A 19071-nucleotide genomic window follows, 5' to 3' on the forward strand; every position below is an offset into this window, starting at 1 on the left:
TGCTCCAACAATAATTCTCTCCTTGGATTTCCTCTGGTGCTGCTGCTATCAGTTAGACAACAGAATAGAAATCAGCTTATAAACAGACCACCAATGTCTGCTTTAAAAAATGCCCCAGCAATCTGCAAATACTTAAAGAAATCCAGAACTTTGGTGCTCTCTTTTATACCACCCTGGCTGAACATTAGGGCTTTGGATAGACAAAACCCTAAACCCTTCCTACCCTTCTCCAGAACTGTAGTTTATGCTCAGAATGCCTTGTACCCAGTGTTTTGAAATGCGGTGAAGTGGAATAATGTTATTTTTCTTTCATCGACCTAGGGGTTTTCCATTCATGGTGCACTGTAGTCTTCATCTGAGCTCAGAGGACGCTGTGTCTTCCTCTTTTGTTCGCTTCCTTCCAAACACAAGGGAGGAAGGAAATGTAGGACGTATGGGAAACAAATTCGATCAAGACTGATCAGGGCCTGCATTTACCAAATATATTGACCCTCCTTCAAACAGGAGGGAAGATAGGGTATGTCTACACTACCCCCCTAGTTCGAACTAAGGGGGGTAATGTAGTCGTACAGAGTTGCAAATGAAGCCCGGGATTTGAATTTCCCGGGCTTCATTTGTATAAAGCCGGCCGGCGCCATTTTTAAATGCCGGCTAGGTCGGACCCCGTGCCGCGCGGCTACACGAGGCATACAGCTAGTTCGGATAGGAAGTTCGAACTAGGGGGGTAGTGTAGACATTCCCATAAAGACCTTGGGCTCCCCTATATAGATGCTTCCCCCTCCTTGCACCTGCTTCCTTCTAAACAAGGGTTCCTCAGCCGTTTACTTTGAGCCCCCGAAGTGCTATAAACCCTTCACATCACATCTGAGCCACCATAGTTTTTCCGCACTTATTTGTCATTGGAAAGTGTTGGTCTATCAAAGGGAAGGTTTTTGAAGCATCATGTTGGATTCAGTAAGTTGCCAGAAAGGTTTCTTGGGGCAAGGATGGAATTTGAGAGAGAGAGCATCCAGCCCAGAATAGCCAATAGCCCAGTGCTTTGGGCATTCACTTCTGACTGGGGGAAGATGCCGATTTGAGTACCTGTTCCAGATTAGATTGGTCTCCCACATCCCAGGAGAGTGTCCTAACCACAGGACTTTTCACCATTCTGGTTGGTGCCCCCTCTCTATCTGTTTAGTAGGAAAATATTTCTGCAAAAGGTCTTGCTTTTGTTCTCCCTTGGGACAAAAATAAAAAGTTGAATCCTCAATGTTTTTTGTGACTTGAAAGTCTCGTTTTCCAGCCTGTCCTTGTCAGGAATGCCAAAGGAGTTGAACATTTGGCTTCTGTGCCAACAATCCTAACCCCTTCCCCCCTTCACCTAAAACAAAAAGTGTTAACTGCACGGTGAGGTTTTCAATGGCACCAAAGGGTGGTAGACTCAATACCATTGAATTTCAATGGTATTGGATGACTAATGCTCTAAACCACAATCAATCAAGTGAGCATTAGTTGTACTCTCTCATAAGAAGACTGGGAAATAAAATGGCAGATGAAATGTAATGTTGGTAAATGCAAAGCAATGTATATTGGAAAACATAATCCCAACAACACATATAAATTAAGGGGTCTCAATTAGTTGTTGTTATTCAAGAGCGAGAGTCATTGTGGATAGTTCTCTGAAAACAACCAGTGGAAGTCAAAAAAGCAAATAGAATAATGGCAATCATTAAAAAGGGATACATAGGAAGAGAGAGAATATCTTATTGCCTCATTATGAATCCATGGTACACCCACACCTTGAATGTGTGTGCAGATGTGGTCACCTCATCTCAAAAAACATTCAGAACAGGGCAACAAAAATGATTAGGGGTTTATCAGCTTCCATATGAGGAGAGATTAACAAGATTAGGACTTTCAGTTTAGAAAAGAGGAGACTAAAGGAGCATATTGCTAGAGGTCCATCAAATCATAACCGATGTGGAGAAAGCAAATAAGGAAGAGTTATTTACTCTTTCCCATTACACAAGGACTAGGAGTCACCAAATGAAATTAATAGACAGCAGATTTTAAAAACAAAACAAAAAGGAGTATTTCTGTAACTGCCACCAGGTGGATTTGAACCTAGGACTTCTGGAGCTTAAGTATTGGCACCTGTGCAGCTTGAGCTATAAAGCCAGCTGGCTTTGACTGAGAGCTGTAGAGCTCACTTGTTCTTATCTCTTGCTGTAAGTCGTCTAAGTGCCACCACATTGGAGAGTGAACCACACTATGGCTATGTCTACACTCACGGCTTCTTGCGCCAGAAATATGCAAATGAGGCTAAGCGTGGAATATCGCACGCCTCATTTGCATACCTAATGAGCTGCCATTTTTATGGAAAAGGCTTTTGCACCAGAAGGAGCTGTCTACACTGCCCCTTCTTGTACAAAAAAAACCCCCTCTTGCGCAATGCCATTACGCCAATTATTTTCAGGAATAATGGCATTGAGCAAGAGGGGTTTTTTGCACAAGAAGGGGCAGTGTAGACAGCTCCTTCTGGTGCAAGAGCCTCTTCCACAAAAATGGCGGCTCATTAGGTATGCAAATGAGGCTTGGCGATATTACACGTTTAGCCTCATTTCATATTTCTGGAACAAGAAGCCATGAGTGTAGACATAATCTAGGTATGTTGGTTACATTTCTTCACATTTTACAAAGTCAACCTGTGGAACTCCCTGCCAGAGGATGTTGTGAAGGCCAAGACTTTGATAGTGTTCAAAAAAAGAACTCAATACATTTCTTGGAGGACAGGTCCATCAATGGCTATAAACAGGGATGATCCCCCCAGCCTCTGTTTGTCAGGACTGGGAATGGGCAACTGGGAATGGAACACATGATGATTCCTTTACTGTTCATGCCCTCTTGAGTACCTGGCTTTGGCCACTGATGGATGTTTGGTCTGACAAAGTCTGGCAGTTATGTTCTTTCGCAAGTGCAGGCTTTACACTACAACTCCTGATTGTTTTTCACATCAAGTACACTAGTTTTCCCCTGAAAAGTTGTTAAGTATAATTTCTACTGTGCACATAATGCTAGCTTCATTAGAGGCTTTTTACTTTCCAATAGGAGTTATTCTTTGATTAATGTCTCCAGAGGTCAGTAGCTGAAAAACGTGTTGGGGGAAACAAATCTGATGCAACAAAAAATGGTTCAGTGGAAGAAGGGTGTTTGGGATAGAGAAGAAACTTAAATTGTTTTAATTCAATTTTTATCTTGTGACCATTTATGGATTCTCCACAATGACTCTAAAGGGAAAAGGTCACCGAACATGAGTATTCACTGCCAAAAAGGAGCATTAAAAATGGCAAATGCCAAAGAACCTAAAAACCACAGCTACATCCAGAGAACTGAGTTTCCCACCAAAACTCCAGAAAAGAGTAGGCAAACAAAGTGCATATGGGAGCCAACTACAGGGAAAAAGTAGAGGTGGGAGAAAGAAAACCCATCCAGTAGAATAATCAGCCAATTAATCAGACTCCTAGGGCTGGAAGAGACCTCAGGACATCATTGAGCCCAACCCCCTGCCCAAAGCAGAACCAATCCCAACTAAACCATCCCAGCCAATGAGAGCCCAATGGATTTTTAGATGTATTTCCACTATATTGGTTATCTTCTCCATCATCTTGTCTTTCGTGTATTTGCGCTCTCTGTTACCATGGTCTCAGTTATTGCCTTTTTCTTTCTACAGATGGTTTAAAATATATATCTAAAACCTCCAGTGATAAAAGACTCCAGCTAACATCAAGACTTTACTGGATGTTGATCCAAAGAAAGAAGAAAAAAATCAATGAAGGAAGAGGGAAGAATGTGTGTGCTCTATTTCCCTCACTTGCCTTTTTCTGATTTGCACTGCCGGGAGAAATCCCTTTTAGAATAGTGTCTCATTTATACTGCAAGAAACATCTCAGCACGCGGAGGGTGGGGTGGAGGCTTTCATATGGAAAAAAAAAAACATCTGCCTAAACCTCTCCTTACGTTCTCCTCCATTTAGGTTTACACTGGCGAAAATCAATGCTAAGAAATTAAATAAATATTTATTGAACTGGCGCCTTTCACTCGCAAGCTATAGCATATGCTGAACACGCTCTGTTTTCCTGGGTAGTTTTTTCCCTCCTGCATCAAGCCCTTGTTCTGTCAGAATTGTTTTCATGTTAGTATTAGTCAGTCGCTCCCCATGTGTCAGTAAATGCAAAACATGCCTGCTGTGAGAAAGAGAGAGCTGGTGCCACTTTGCAGTTCCCCAGAATGGGAGCTGGCGCAAAGACAAAGCTCACACAAAAGATGACAGGCACGACCGCCTGCTTTTCTAAACAACAAACAGAGGAAATGACAATGCCTTGGGACTGAGGGTGGAGGAGAGTATATAGACTTCAGGAAGTTGAAGTTCAGTGCAGCCTAACTGAGGGAGTAGAGTATGAAACATTTTACTTAACAGCCCTGTGCATTATAGCTGCTCAAGGAAACCATCCTCTGTGCACTGGGGGTATGTCTACACAGCAAAGTTATTTCGAAATAACAGCAGTTATTTCGAAATAACTTTCCTAGCATCTACACAAGCCAACTGCTATTTCAAAATTAAATCGAAATAATGGAGGGCTTATTTCAAAATTGGTAAACCTCATTCCACGAGGAATACTGCCAATTTCGAAATTGCTATTTCGAAATAAGTGCTATGTAGATGCTTATTTCGAAATAGGGGTCCTCCAGCCCTTCCCAGGGTGCACTGGGAAGACAACTTCTGAACTGATGCCCTGCCGGAACTGATTCCAACCAGCCTTAAATGTGATTCACTCAGTGTGGATGCGCTATTTCGAAGTAGAAAAATGCTATTTCGAAATGCATTTTGTGTGTAGACACGTTATTTTAAAATAAGCTATTTTGAATTAACTATTTAGAAATAATGCTGATATAATTAAATATTTCGAATAATGCTGTAGTGTAGACATACCCTGGTCAGTTATCACATCCTGGTTGTTGAGATGAGGAGGCAGCCAACTACAGCCTGTTTGTTTATTTATAAGCATTTCTAGGTGCTCCTCATTGCAGATCTGTCAATGCCTTACAAATGTTAATGAATTTAGCCACATACACACACACCCCTTGGAACAGGGAGGCTTTAATGTAGCCACTTTGACTAATGAGGGAAGACATTTTGGGTGAAGAAACTGATTTGATATGGACAGGAAGACCAGTCATAGGGTTAAGGCCCTAGACTGGGCCCTGGCAGATCTGGGATCACACACAATTCAGATCCGATCATTGGCAATGTACTTGGGGCCAAATTCTTATAGGTGCTGAGGAACCTAAAGATGAAAATATATGCCCAACAAGATTTGAAATCCACATAAGTTAGGTGCCCCGGGGCTTTTTAAAATGTTCACATGCACCAATTTGCATCTTCAGGCAGATGAATACGGGTTTTAAAAAAAGAATTAGAGGAGTTCGTACGGGTTAGGCCCAGCAATGGCTATTAGCCAAAATGATCAGGGACACAACCCCATGCTCCAGGTGTCCCTACACATCCAACTGCCAGATGTTGGGAGTAGACAACAAGGGATGGGTCTCTCCAAACGGTCCTATTCTGTTCCTTTCCTCTAAAACATCTGGCACTGGCCACACTCAGAGATGGACTTACAGGGTAAATCTTCAAAAGCATGACCATGAATGGGACTTGGGCTCTCAAATCCATTACCGTGCGTCTACACTGCACAGTTATTTCGAGATAACTAGAATTATTTTGAAATAACAATGAGAGAGTCTACACAGCCATTCCATTATTTCAAAATAATTTTGAAATAACGGGCAGCTTACTCCGACTTCTGTAAACCTCATTCTACGAGAATGAACGCCTATTCTGAAATAGCTATTTCGAAATAAGGCGTGTGTCAACACTCCACTTCTGCTATTTTGAAATAGCCCCTCACCAGGGCCATTCTAAGTTATTCTTCCCCGGTGCCTCCTGGGGGTCTAAATCGAGATAGCACATCTACATTAGGGAAGCCTGCCTCGGACTAATTTTGAGGCTTCCCTGCAGCGTAGACGTGCTGTTTCAAAATAAGCTATTTTGGAAAAACTATTTCGGAATAGCTTATTTCAAAATAAGCATGCAGTGTAGACGTACCCTTAGGTGCTTTTATCTACAGATGCAGATAGAGCATCTAGGGTATGTCTAAACTACATGGCTCCATTGATGGAGCCATGTAGATTAGGCTGATCGGCAAAGGGAAATGAAGCCGCGATTTAAATAATCGCGGATTCATTTAAATTTAAATGGCTGCCGCGCTGAGCCGACAAACAGCTGATCAGCTGTTTGTCGGCTCAGTGCGCTAATCTGGACACTCCCCTGCCAACATGAAAGCCCTTTATCGACCTCCCCGGTAAACCTCATCCTATGAGGCATAACGGGGAGGTCAATAAAGGGCTTTCAGGTCGGCGCAGGAGTGCCCAGACTAGCACACTGAGCCGACAAACAGCTGATCAGCTGTTTGTTGGCTCAGCGTGGCAGCCATTTAAATTTAAATGAATCCGCGATTATTTAAATCGCGGCTTCATTTCCCTTTGCCGATCAGCCTAATCTACATGGCTCCATCAATGGAGCCATGTAGTTTAGACACACGCCTAGAGCTTAGTGCATGAACCTTTACAGCTTGAGCTAAAAAGCCAACTGGCTCTCAGCTAAGGTGGCAGAGAAAATTATTTTCCCCCTCCCCCACTCCTTCTCCTCAAGTGCCACTAGGCGGGACAGCACACTACACCCAGAAGGTGTGTGGGTTACATATACACTTGTATTCCTTCTTTTTTTTCCCCCAGGGTAAAGTACCCCAGTGCCCTCCCTTCTATCAACCAACGCTGTTCTTAAAGGATAACCAGCAGCTTAAAAGAAGGCTTAGCACAAATGCTGCTTGTAACAAAACACTCTGGATAGAAATAATATTCCCAGACACCTTTTTCAGCAAGGGTTTAATAAGTGAGAAATCAATGCTATAATCAAACCTAATATTCATTTCCCACAATAATCCTCTGACACACCACTTGCTATTTCAGCTGATTAGAAACACACCTTAAGTAATAGAAATTCCCAATCTGTAGCCCAGGAGTCTGCAAGTCAATTTTTTTTTAACCTAAGGCAGTTATTTTTTCTTTATACAAAATGCTTGCAATGAAGGAAACATTTGCTGGAATTCTACCGTGTTCTCCTGGCAGTGGTATAAATGATGATGATTATGCCTTTTATGCCTAAAAACTGATATGTTTGGGATTAAGAGAAAGACCTGCCGTCCTAGTGTTCAGGGGGCTTTTTATTTTCCATATTTCAATGAGCAGTAGCAAAGGGAGGATTTTAGACCATGAGACCCAGCTAGGGGGGTATGGTAAAGACCTGAGGCAACAGCAGTGGGACATTGGCAGTCCTAGGTGAGCTCTACAAGTTGAGAATGTCTATCTTCAAAAGACTCGCTGTCAGACAAGATAGCTTTATATAAAATGATAAAACTGATGGGGGTTCTCTTGCAATATTTCTGCCTACTTTTGGCAGTGCAGAACTGTGTGTAAGACGAAAACTAGGGCTTTATGTCAAATTGCAAAGCTTTGCCGTCTTATCAAGAAAGAGCAGCTGAGGCAGCTTCTTCAATAGTTGGTTTATTAATTTGAAAGATGAGAAATTCTCTTACGCAGTTTGCATGAATCACACAATTTTACAAAAGAACCTGGATTGTAGGTGTTCCTATCATCTGATAAACCGAGGGACAAAATTGGCAAAATCTGTCATCGAGATGAATGAGTGAGGCTGAATAAATATGAAGGCCTCCTACTACTGCAATAAAACACGACGTTCAAAAAAGTTTGGCCAACTCCTCCGTAGTGAGTTATTATTTCTATTAGTAACACAACAATCAGAGCCCGATTGCGCTCAAGTAATACTGTGTCCAGTTCTGGGCGCCACATTTCAAGAAAGATGTGGAGAAATTGGAAAGGGTACAGAGAAGAGCGACAAGAATGATTAAAGGTTTAGAGAACATGACCTATGAAGCCAGGCTTCATGAACTGGGCTTGTTTAGTTTGGAAAAAAGAAGATTAAGGGGGGACATGATAGCGGTTTTCAAATATCTAAAAGGCTGTCACAAGGAGGAAGGCGAAAATTTGTTCCTCTTGGTTTCTGAGGACAGGACAAGGAGTAATGGGCTTAAAGTGCAGCAGGGGAGGTTTAGATTGGACATTAGGAAAAAATTCCTAACTGTCAGGGTGGTCAAATATTGGAATAAATTGCCACGGGAGGTGGTGGAATCTCCCTCTCTGGAGATATTTAAGAACAGGTTAGATAGACATCTGTCAGGGATGGTGTAGACGGAGCTTGATCCTGCCTTGAGGGTGGGGGGCTGGACTCGACCTCTCGAGGTCCCTTCCAGTCCTATGTTCTATGATTCTATATATGTAGGTAAAAGATAGGCCATATCCTAAATGGGCTTACAATCCACCATCATTTTCATGATCATCTAGAAGAAAAGGTGCCTAAATGCAAGCAGAGAAGCTGGGTGGTTTTATGATATTTTGGTTTCAACCACATGTAGGAAGTACCAAAGACTTCATGAGAAAGCCTGCTCCTATGAGAGTTAGTCTGACTGCTTAACTATGTCTGCATATCTGAACCACAGTTGGGCCAGAACAGACTGTTTTAATGATTAGGGGGCTGGAGCACATGACTTATGAGAAGAGACTGAGGGATTTGGGTTAGTTTTGTCTACAGAAGAGAAGAGTGAGGGGGGATTTGATAGTAGCCTTCAACTTCCTGAAGGGGGGTTCCAAAGAGGATGGAGAGAGGCTGTTCACAGTAGTGACAGATGGCAGAACAAGGAGCAATGGTCTTAAGTTACAATGTGGGAGGTCTAGGTTGGATATTAGGAAAAACGGTTTTACTAGGATATTGGAAAAGCACTGGAATGAGTTCCCTAGGGAGGTGGTAGAATCTCCATCCCTAGAGGTTTTTAAGTCTCCGCTTGACAAAGCCCTGGCTGGGTTGATTTCGTTGAGGTTGGTCCTGCCTAGAGCAGGGGGCTGGACTTGATGACCTCCTGAGGTCTCTTCCAGCTCTATGATTCTATGAAGGTGAATTTTCCAGTTATAGGGGGGGAAAAAACGAATTCCAATGTGAAATTCCACTTAGCAAAGCTGGGGGGAGGGGTGCCCTTGATTCTCTGAGTGGAGAGGCTATCTAGTTTCAAGACCAAGGGTCCCTCTAAGCCGCGTGGCAGCACAGCTCCACAAATGCTTAATGAGCTCCGCCCAACCAGGGGCTCAGGTCTCGTGTATGGAGCTGCCTGGCTGAGGAAGGGGGACTTCAAACATCAACATAGACAATCAAATTTTACCCAATTACTCCTGTATTGGGATCAATAATTTCTGTTTGTCTAAAACATATTTTCCAGAAAGACACCTACCATGTAACCCACCTAGCTGAAGCTAACCTTGCACAGACGTAGTTTAACCGATACCAGCAAAGAATCAAGAAGGTTCACTTTGCTACATATTTCTCCGCACACCCATCCTGACCCCAATGGGCTGCCTGCCTTCCCTTCTTCTTGTACTCAAAGAGGGATTTGGGTACAAGAGATTGTATACTCAGATGGCAGAGCTGGTGCAGGCAGGTTGAAGCCCCCTTTGCACCATATGAAAGCCCTCTTATGGAGAGAGTTCACCAGGGCTAGCCTCTGGCTACTTTAAATAAAACCACCTAAGAATCCAGCCAAGAAATCTTCGCATGCGTATTCACAACAATGAGGAGACTCCTACAAAATATCACTAGTGGGTTTCCCATTAAAAACACTGGATAATAGAGATAAACAACTTTAAAATGGATAACATATGGTAAACCCATTAGCTCTTGTCTACACAAAGTGTCACAAAGACAAATGTACATTTTTCAATGTTATAGTTGCCTACACAGAGAAACACTATCAGGCTACAGTGATTTATTATTCAATCAGTAATAACAAGAAAGAATACAAGCAAAGTTCCCATGAGAAAGCACAGTGTGTGCGTGACTCCCCTATTCCATACTATAATATCATGGAAAAGCACATGGCTCCTAAATTCTGTACACTAGGAGGACTCCTAGGGCATGTCTACAGTAGGAAGCTATTTTGAAATAACTAAATTCGAAATAACTTCTGAAATAACAAACTCGAAACAGCACGTCCTCATTATGGGGAAGCCTCGAAATTAGTCCGAAGCAGGCTCCATTAATGTGCACGCTCTACCTCGACTTAGGGCCCCAGGAAGCACTGGGGAGTAATTAATCTGAATGATTCTGGGGAGGAGTTATTTTGAAATAGCAGCACCAAAGTATCCACACTGCCGCTATTTTGAAATTAGCGTTATTCTGCAAGGAAAGCAGGAGTGCAGATTTCAAAATAAGCGGCCCATTATTTCGTAACAATGGGCTTGGTAGTGTGAACGCTCTGCTTATTAATTTGACTTAAGGGAGGTTATTTCGAAATAAAGCCCTAGTGTAGACCAGAGCCTAGAGTCAGCATGCAGAAAGTGATTGCCACACCATTTTTAGTGACACACACTAACACCTAAATCTAAACTATCAAGTAAGTAGGAATTAGGCCCACTCACAAGGATTTCTGCAACCTATCAATTTTGCAGTCCATTCTGGTCAATTTTACTGGCATAGGGTTTTAAAAAGAGTAAGGTTCATGGATTGCAGCAATCGAAATCTGAAATTGCACAGTGTTGTAATTGTAGGGGTCCTCACACAAAAAGGAGTTGAGGGGATTGCAAGGTTATAGTAGGGATGGTTGCAGTACTACCAACAGGGCTGCCTTCAGAGCTGGACAGCTGCTAGTTGGGAGCCCCACTCTGAAGATGGAGTTGTGACCAGCAACAATGCAGAAGTAGGGTGGCATGGTGTCGTATTGCTATAATTACTTCTGTGCTGCTACCACTGCCGGGGCACTGCCTTCAGAGCTGAGACCCCAGATAAGCTGCCTCTTTCCAGCCATCCAGCTCTGAAGGCAGCCCAGAAGTAAGCATATGATTATGATGATACCCCTAAAATGACCGTGTGACTGCCCGACTGCCCTGCAACTCACTTTGGGATTAGGACCCCAGTTTGAGAAACGCTGGTCACTCCTGTGAAATCTGTATAATATAGGGTAAAAACACACAAAAGACCAGATTTCACAGTCCGTGACATGGTTTTTGTGGCCAGGAATTTGGTAAGGCCCTGTCCATTAATCTATATTTTATAATATCTAGATCCCATGTGGGTGTAAATTAGTGTAGCTCTGACTTCAGCATCTCTGTGTTCTACTTCATTTCACCTGGAGCTACACCAAATCAATACCAATTGACCATCTGGCCCGATTTTTAAGATCAGTAAGAGAAAAGGAAACACTTCTCTCTCCGAACATGTCCATCACTAATCCATTCACCTCTGCACCTTAGACCTACAGTTCATTCTTAAGGCTCTGCAAAAAGCAATGCTATGAAAGGTCCTTCCTTTAAGTTTGGCATCTTTCCTAGGGAGAGGGCAGCAGTTAATAAATGCTTCCTTCCCATCTCTTTCCCTCCCTCGGGGCATCTCCTGCACCTGTTGGGGGTTAAACTCACTGAAAGAAAGGCTTTAAAAAAAAAAAAACCTAGTTTGCACCTACCCCGCTACAGCAGAAGAAAATAGTGAAATGGAGTTTGTTTGAATGTCTGAATGGACCAGCCTTCCCTAAATCTCCCTAATGATAATCCTCTTTTATCCTTCATCATGGGTCTAGTTGCAAAGGAAAACCGGATGCCAGTCATATATACTGCAGCATAAGAGTATTGTCTATTGTTCAAGGCATAAGCCTAGAGCTGGGGCTGAGTGCACAGTGAGTTAACCCCTTGCAAAAAACATAAATACTTCAGGATGCTCTTATGTAAGTCTGCTGCTGCTGCTGCTGCTGCTGCTATCTCCAGTATATCAACCAGAGATGAGCAAGAACTATGGGTAAATAAATCTCAGAACTAAGAGGATACACTCAGGGCCAGCTTTAGAGCTAGATTGAACCAGCACCACAGAATGGAAGCCAGACAATATATTTTTATTCATCTCCGTGCAAGCACGCTTTGAAGTTCATTGTAGAGATACTCCGGCTTTTAACTAATTCCCACTGTTTTTATATTACAGTAATGACCAGAGGCACCAAAAGATCCAAACCTAAACAAGCAGGATGCTGTACAAAAAGACAGTTGCTGCATACCATTTGCCATTGTAGCTTTTCCCCTCATACACACTGTTTCTGCATTCCTCTGGACAGTCCAGCAAATCAGAATCTAAAGGACGAATTCATTACAGTAATTTCCCCCTTTTCCTTTATCAGAGGAGACACATCCTTTTCTGAAAAGCTTCTCAAACCTCCAGAACGCTATGGGATGTTTGCAAAACTGCATGGCTGCCCTAGCTGGAGAGACTCACTGGGCCACATCAAAACACAGGCCTTTAAAAAATAAAAAACAAACCAAAGAAAGCATTCTTTGAAAAATGCATGCCCTTTCGTCTCATTCTCCCCAGCTGGAGGACAACTTTGTGGCAAAGCTAGAATGGAGTAAATCAAGTGCCTCTCGCTTGTTGATAACGCTTTCCAATTTTTGTATCTTACATCAAACAACGTGTTCCTTTATACATTCACAGCAAATATATTTATCAGGGAAAACATAAGGCAGAAAAAGAGGGATTTTTCTTTCCTGTTATCTTAACATTTCCTGTGGAGGTGCTTTTCCATGCAACACATTAACATAATTTAACGCAGGAATGTATGTTTCATGCATTTGCTGTGAGTGGCTATACTATAGCCACCCAGACCATGCATATATATTAGCATGTTGTGCACAAGTTACACACCTGCTGCACAGATAGTTCAATTCTGATGAAAATAGAGGAAACTCAGTGATACCCAGGACACTATAATCTCTGCAGAGCAAGACTCTCACAGTGTGTGTGTGTGTGTGCATGTGCGCGTGTGTGCACGCATGCAAGCATGCACAAGCATGTACACATCCTAGTGTAACCCACACCTAGTGTGGCTCAGTGTCCCATGCAGTGGCACCTAAACCACAGCAACAACTAAGCTCAAGAGACCTCTACAGCATAGGTTGGAAGCAAGCTGGTTTTTAGTTTGGTGGATAGAGACTCCTATACTCAGCTCCAGGGGTCCCAGGTTCAAATCTGCCCGGTGGCAGTTATAAGTGGGGGCATGTCTAGGATACCAGCTGGGTCTCTGAAGTTCTGGATGCACTTCCTCACCTGGGGAAGTATGTAACCCACACACCTAGGCTATGCCTAGACTACAAGCCTCTTTTGAAAGAGAGCATCTAGACTACAAGCAATTTTTTTGAAAAAGCAAGCTGCTTTTTCAAAAGAGTCTAGATGCTCTCTTTCGAAAAAGCACAGTTTACATTCAATAGCGCCTTTTCTCGAAAGAGTACTTTTGAAAAAAGGCGTTATTCCTCATAAAATGAGGTTTACCACGATCAAAAAACCTGCCACGTTCTTTTGATTTACTTTTGAAATAACACAGCTGCAGTTTAGACGCAGGGGAAGTTTTTTTTTTTTAAAAAAGCTACTTTTTTCGAAAAAATTACTGTAGTCTAGATACACCCATAGTGTGGTTCACTGACCCATGCAGTGGCACTTAGACCACAGAAACAGATAAGGTCAAGAGACCTCTACAGCAGGGGTTAGCAGCCAGCTGGTTTTTAGCTCAGAGGGTAGTGGCTCCTATACTCAGCTTCAAAGGTCCCAGGTTCAAATCTGCCAGGTGGTGGTTACACTAATACAGTTGCTTTCAAGCTTTTTTCATTGGCAGACTCCTTAGAAATGTGAAGGGTGGTGAGGACACATTTGAAAATGTTAGGCATAGTCTTAAAGTACCACAGGTTGAAAGCTATTGGACTACTACAATGGAGTCAGTAGAGCCATGTCTACACTACAGAGAATATTGAAGCTGCTGCAGTCAATCTTCTAGGGTTTGAATTAGCAGGTCTAGTGAAGACACTAATTCAAACTGAGAGGGTGCTCCCTTCAATGCCAGTAGTCCTGCTTCTATAAGGAGTAAGGGAAGTCGAAGGGAGAACGTGCTCCTGTCGACTACTTCCCGCAATGTGGACAGCACCAAAATTTGATTTAAGATAATTGTGTAGCTTGAGTTGAAGTATCATAGAATCATAGACTGGAAGGGACTTCGAAAGATCATCAAGTCCAGTCCTCAGGATCAAGCACTGTCTAGATCATCCCTGACACATGTCCGTCTAGCCTGCTCTTAAATAACTCCAGTGATGGAGATTACACAACCTTCCTAGGCAATTTATTCCAGTGTTTAATCACCCTGACAGCTGGGAAGTTTTTCCTAATGTCCAACCTAAACCTCTCTTGCTCAACATAACTGGAGTTAGGCATCTTAATTTGAACTTATCCCATAGCATAGACCTAGCCTAGGATGCTACCACAATTCAAATGATAATTAGCCACAATGGCAAAGAACTATGGCAAATTGGAAAACTCTAGGAAGGAAACTGCATTGCAAGAGGCACATTTATTTTGATCATTATAGTTCCATTTTCACTATTTGTTTTGAATATTTTAAACTACATGCATAAGCATAGAGTTGTAGGTTTTTTTTAAAGCTCTTAGCAGCACCTTTGCTGAAATGTTGAGAGATATGCAGGTTTGCAGAATGCAGATGAGCAAGGCAACACCTGAGAGAAATCTCAAAACTTTTGCTGTCTTCAGAAACACACAGGGCTTGTGCTTTTGCTCTCAAAGTTCATTATTAGCCTATCTAAGGGGAAACCAAAGATGCTGTCATTGAATTACCTTCTTAATGCTATTAACCTAGTGAGAGAACTGGATTAGAACTCAGGGGTTCCAAGCTCCCCAATATGCATGTGTCTCGAATAAATCATCTTTAAAGTTACTGGTTCAGGAATGTTTTGTCCCATGCTGTCTAATAATCTACCCAGTTGGTGTTAAATCTTCTCTTCCTATCTGGAGGAACAAATGGTTTGCATGTGCCCCATACTCCCCCCCCGCCCCCCAAAATATATCTAATAATGGTTACTTAAATACTTGGAAGATCTGTGATTACATCAGTGTGGACAGTCTTGCCACCAATGCAGATCACAACTATTCCATGCCATCCTGTTTTGCCCAATTCTCGTCCATGTTCTTCCATGAATCCTCCAACATCCTGGAGGCCTTGCTCTTGTTCTTTTCACAACTTGTGCATGCTGTCCATTTGTTGTCTCTTAGTCTCACTACATGGCTAGCCCATCTAATTTTCTGATCAGACATAATTTGGATAATATCATTGACACTGTTTCTTGCATGCAGATCACCAATAGTAACATGCTGTAGCCTGCTTACAACCACCATGCGTCTTTCCATTGCTCTTCGGGTGATTTGCAGCTTTGATTCTTCTGTAAGCGTCAAACTCCATGTTTTGCACCCATACAGCATTACTGGAAAGATGGACTTTCGCTCAATGGGAAATTTGGACTCAGCAAAAACACTGTGCAGATTCCCAAAGGCAATCCAACCCGACCTTCTCCTCCTGCTCAGCTCTGGGCCCAACTCATTGTCCATCTGCAATGTTTGTCCAAGATATACATATTAATCCACCAACTCAATAGACTGTCCATCCAGCTGCATGTCGTACTCTGAACAGTGTGCGTTTTTTATCCACTTCATTTTTCCAGTGTGGATAGTTAGGCCAAATCTCCTTTGCATTCTTACTGATATCACTGAAGAGGATTTGCAATGTTTTGGGTTTCAACACAATTAGAATGACGTAATCTGCGAAAAGGAGCATCTGATGAACCTCACCATCAATCAAAAATCTATCCTTTACTTCGATCCTCTGCGGGATGTCTTCCAGGACACTGGCAAACAACTTCGGTGAACAAACGTCCCCCTGCTTTATGCCTCACTTAATTTTGATGATCAAGGGATCATCAAAAAGCATAATTTCTGTAGTTGCGTCCATCACAGAGTCTTTTGTCAGACAAATTGTCAGACACATAGATGAACATAATTTGTTGGGGGAAAGTCAACATGGTTTCTGTAAAGGGAAATCATGCCTTATTAATCTACTAATGTTCTTTGAGGGGGTCAGCAAACATGTGAACTAGGGGGATCCAGTGGATATAGTACAGGCAGTCCCCGGGTTACGTACAAGATAGGGACTGTAGGTTTGTTCTTAAGTTGAATTTGTATGTAAGTCGGAACTGGTACATATTGTAGGGGAAACTCTAGCCAAACATTTCTCCAGAGCTCAGTTTTATTCTCCCACACCTCACTTCCCTCAGTCTTTTATTCTCAAGCTGAGGTGTCTGCTGAGAAAAGCCGCTCTGCGTCTCCCTGGTCTGCTGGAGGGGGGCGCTTGCTTCGCGTCTCCCTGGTCTGCTGGGGGGAAGCAGCTAGTGCAGGGTTGCCTCTCCCCGTTTGTAAGTAGGGATCTGATGTAAGTCGGATCCATGTAACCCGGGGACTGCCTGTATACTTAGATTTCCAAAAAGCCTTGGACAAGGTCCCTCACTGAAGGCTCTTAAGAAAAGTAAGTTGTCGTGGGATAAGAAGGAAGGTCCTCTCTTGGATTGATAACTGGTTAAAAGACAGGAAACAAAGGGTAGAAATAAATGGTAAGTTTTCAGAGTGGAGAGAGGTAACTGGTGGGGTCTCCCAAGGGTGTGTCCTAGGACCAATCCTATTCAACCTATTTATAAATGATCTAGAGAAACGGGTAAACAGTGAGGTCATAAGGGTGTGTCTAGACTACAGGGTTTTGTTGACAAAAGTGCACTTTTGTCAACAAAACTATACCTGTGTCTACACTGCCGCTGAGTTCTGTCGACATAATGTCGACAGAATTCAGCAGTTTTGTCGACAGCTGTAAACCTCATTCTATGAGGAATAATGTCTTGTCAACAGAGTTCTGTCGACAGAAGGCATTATTGCATCTACACCACCCTTTGGCTACGTCTACACTGGCCACAATTTCCGGAAAAGCCATGCAAATCAGGTAAGTCAGGATAGGGAAATCCGCGGGGGGTTTAAATATCCCCTGCGGATTTAAATAAACATGTCCGCCGCTTTTTTCTGGCTTGGGGAAAAGCCGGAAAAAAAGCGTCTAGACTGGCGCGATCCTCCGGAATAAAGCCCTTTTCCAGAGGATCTCTTATTCCTACTTTGATTCCTAGTCTCCTCTCCATTCCCTGCATGTCCATATAGGGTGAGCCACAATCTGAACTACCGACCATTTTGAAAGGTTCCAGTGCGGCTTTTCAGTCATGCTGACTTTCCAGCTGATGTGGCTCTTAGGCTACGTCTACTCTGCGGGGTGTTTTGCAGAAGAAGAAATGCAAATGGTGTGCTCATTTGCATCTCTCACATTCATTTGCATATCTTCTTCTGATCCTTTTTGCAGAAGAGGTTTTTGCAATAAAAGGCCCTGTGTAGACAGGCCCATTTCTTGGAAAAAAAACCTTTTGCGTAAGAGCCTGTAAACATCATTTTTTGAGGAATAAGGGACCTTGCGCAAAACGGGGTTTTTCTGACAAATGGCCCCATCTACACGGGGTTTTTTATCGCAAAAACCTCTTCCGCAAAAAGAATCGGAAGAAGATATGCAAATGAGTGTGAGATATGCAAATGAGTGTTCCATTTGCATTTCCTCTTCCGCAAAATGCCCGCACTGGGGACGAAGTCTCAGAGAGCTGGAGGAATCCATCAGATTTTCCATTTGGCGCTTCCTCAAATATTTGTGGGTTGGATTCTCTCAATAGAGGAACTGCCTAATGGATACCCATCCCATTTATGAATGGGTAGCCTCTCCCATTCATGATCACATAGTATTCCCCTGTCAACCATAGCAACTGCTTACAAGGAAAAATTGTATAAAGACCGTATTTAACGGTTTCAGCTGTCACTTGGTGCTTTTTAGAATCTTGGAACAAGAGACACAGCACCATGAGAACAGTCTAAGAACCACAGTTTAGAAACAATCAGTTTTCACAGTAAGAGAAGATACATGCTTAGAATCATGTCACCTTAATTAAAGCATTCAAAAATGTCATCCAAATAGCATTTAGGTTCAGGACCACAAACCTACGCATTATTTTTGAGTATGGAAATGGTCTTTGCAAATCTCTTGTCTCCAGAAGGGATATACAATGTAATTTTAAATGTCAGGCAGTTATTATACAAACATAAAATATCCAGATTTGCAGTTTTCCCTGCTCCTTTATGAATCCTCTTTACTCCTGTAGCTGCTTATTCGTTTGCACTTACCTTTTAGTCTGATCCTGTAAAAGGTTTTGGAACAAATACAAGGGAAGAATAAAAACATAATGGTTTCTCACTGCTGGAGGGCATAACTCTAATTAAAAAGAATGTTCTTTCTTTTAGCACCCAGACTTCTCTCTCTTCTAAACCTGAACTTTGACATTTTCCAACTGAGATTTAAAACAAGAAAATAATTTTTTACCACAATGCAGGTCTAGCTACACTATACAAGGGGAAGAGGAAAAAAATAGGGGAGAGGTTCAGGGACAATCAACTCATCAAGAGCTTTGGTTTAGGAGCATGCTGGTCCCAGAACAGCTCCTAAACACACAGCAAGGTTATAGCAAGCATTATTTCCACATACATTTACATATAAATATCTCTATACCTGCATATTATATATATATATACACACACACATGCATATAGATGCCTGATTCTGATTTTGTGTAGACTGAGGTTACACCTGATTTCCACTGAGATCAGACACAAGTCAAAGAAGGTAGTGAGTCTGGATGCATGTATTTAGGTACACAGAGATGACACTCAGTAAGACTCAGTGTTAGCCTGATTCTGAAATCTATGGTGTGTGTTTTTGACACACAAGCACACACCTCTGTATATTGATATTTCTACTATTTTCCAGGCACTACCCCTAAAGGGACATACATATCATTGTAAACACTGAGACAATTATTAAATAAAGAGAATTTCTTATTTTATCTAGTTAT

Source organism: Pelodiscus sinensis, chromosome 9, assembly GCF_052426305.1.
Source record: "Pelodiscus sinensis isolate ZL-2025 chromosome 9, ASM5242630v1, whole genome shotgun sequence".
In the NCBI taxonomy this organism is placed as follows: domain Eukaryota; kingdom Metazoa; phylum Chordata; order Testudines; family Trionychidae; genus Pelodiscus; species Pelodiscus sinensis.